Genomic DNA, 2,563 nt, shown 5'->3' on the forward strand with positions numbered 1-2,563 from the left:
AGACTCCAACTCAAAAAAAAAAAAAAAGAAAAAAAAAATCATCCAGATATGGTAGGACTCACCCGTGGTTCCAGCTACTTGGGAGGCTGAGGTGGAAGGATCACCTGATCCCAGAGGGTCATGGCTGCAGTGGCTCTGAGTGTGCCATTGCACTCTAGTCTGGGCAACAGAGTGAGATTCCTACTCAAAAAAAAAAAGGCTAATGGGAAAGAAGAGGAAAGAGGAGAGAAGAGGATGGCAACAAGAAGAGTTATTGGTAAGGAAGGCAGAGAAAGATTTCAGAGCCTGAGCTGAATGAATGGCAGAGATAGTTTACAAAACAGTGGGGGGTGTTCATATGGGCATAAATTTAAGTGGTTGAGTAAGTAAATACATGGGAGAATAGGCAAATTTCCCATGGAGAAGAATTCCAAATAACTTATGTAGATTACCCTTGAGAGGGTACAGCATAACCCACCACTTAAGAACACAGGCTGTGTATAGTGACTTCTATCCTTGTCTCCCTTGGCTGACACATGACCAACCTATGATTAAATCCAATTATGAAAACAAAGATGCAAAAGAGGAACCACATTTGGCTCACAAGGTCCCCAGCAGTGTCTGTGAACTTGGATTTCTGCAGTGTTCCCAGCATTCCCAGAACTGGTAAGAGTGCCTAACTCGACCTAAACTATTTGTACATGCAGTGTGGTGTATGTGAATCTGAACTTGTGGTATGAGCTAGTCAGATGGTGACTGTGTGGCTCCCAGTAAAAACCTCGGGTACTAAGTCCTAATGAGCTTCCCTAGTCAATATATTTAACAAGTATTGTCACAACTTGTTGCCGGAGGAATGAGGTGTGTCCTGTGTGACTCCACTGAGAGAGGACTCCTGGGAGCCTAGGTCTAGTTTCCTCCAGACACTGTACCTTTTCCTACACTGATTTTGCTTTGTATTCTTTGGCTGTAATACATCATCACGATAAGTACAACTGTATGCTAAATCCTGTGAGTCCTTCTAACAAATCATAGAATCTGTACGTGGTCTCAGGGACCCTCTCTACAAAGCTCTGCTTATCTATAAAATTAGCATAAATATTTTCCCTCATTCAAACCTTTATTGAGAGGGGAACAGAGGAAAGTTTGGTTAGCTCCATTTGATCACTGAGAAAACAAGCACAGAGAAGATGGACAGCATGAAATAGGTTTCACAGTTAAGATGAACACAGTGGGGTCTGAGCTCAAGTTGTCTGTTTCCATAACCCAACTCCTGTGTCTGTGATAGTTCAGGGTGTGACTTTATTGCTAAGATTGGGAATGCCTCCCTCTCTGCTCTCTCCACCCTCTACTCTCTTCCCTTTAACTCTGGAGAACCTGCCTGGCAGGTCAGACAGCACAAGTGGAGAAATAGGAAGGAGGGAGGCATCAGTTCCATCATCTTCCCACCTTCCCATAACTTGAGCCTGGACACAGCGTTCATTATCCTCCTTCTCCCTGCACCTGCCACCATCTCTCTCAAATCCTTTGTTTCATTGTCTGTTCATCATCATTTTCATCCTTATTTATTTTCTAAATGCTTTCTGTGTACCAGAGACAAGGATGGCGCCCAGGGGTCTTGGCCACATGCAGCTACTCTCTAATTCATTCATTGAGGAAATATTTAGAGTGCCTACCATGGGTCAGGGACAAGTAGCAAGGACAGCAGTAAACGCTTTCAGGCTCTTCCACCTCTGAGACTTTTCCGTTTTCTCCTTCCTCAAGTTTGGATCTCCAGGGCTGAAATCCCAGAAACAATAAATCTGGCCATGCCTTCATCCTCCCCCTTTCAGTTTCCTTCCCTGACTATAAGATGTTTTCAGGCAAGAATTTTGCCTGGTTATCTCTGTATCCATCTCCCCAGCCTTTAGCCTGTGTCACAAAGTCTGTTTTACAAATGTTTGCACACTGTGCAAGAGAAATCAAATCAAGTTTTGGGTTTTTTTGTTTTTTATTTTTGAATCAGAGTCTCACTCTGTCGCCCAGGCTGGAGTGCATGCTCACAGCCACCACAACCTCGACATGATGGGCTCAGGCGATCCTTCTGTTTCAGCCTTCCAAGTAGCTGGAACTAAAGGCATGTACCACCATGCTCAGATAATTGTTTGATTTATTATAGAGATGAGGTCTCACCATGTTGCCCATGTTGGTCTCGAACCAGTGGGCTCAGGCGATCCTCTTGCCTTGGCCTCCCAAAGTGCTGGGATTACAGGCTTGAGCCACTGTGCCTGGCCAAGGAAAGCATGTTTTACTGATCTTTTGTTCTTGCTAATTTAATGGAAACTGATTCCCCAAGCCAAATACCTCTCAAAATTATATCGTGTATTTTGGGCTAAATATTTTCAGTGAGACTCAGCAAATGGCCTTGGTGAAGTAGAAAAAACAGTAGATCTGGGGTGTATGGTTTTTAACATTTTCTCATCCTTTCTGTTTACCATGTTTCATCAAATCTGGAAATGCCACCAATGGTGAAGCATCATTTTATATACTAAGGAAAAAAACCATTGCCAATTATAATTGTAAGATGTATCCCAATTTCAGAGAGTTT

This window comes from Carlito syrichta, unplaced genomic scaffold (genome assembly GCF_000164805.1).
Source record: "Carlito syrichta isolate Samal-C Ts95f unplaced genomic scaffold, Tarsius_syrichta-2.0.1 Scaffold315801, whole genome shotgun sequence".
In the NCBI taxonomy this organism is placed as follows: Eukaryota; Metazoa; Chordata; class Mammalia; order Primates; family Tarsiidae; genus Carlito; species Carlito syrichta.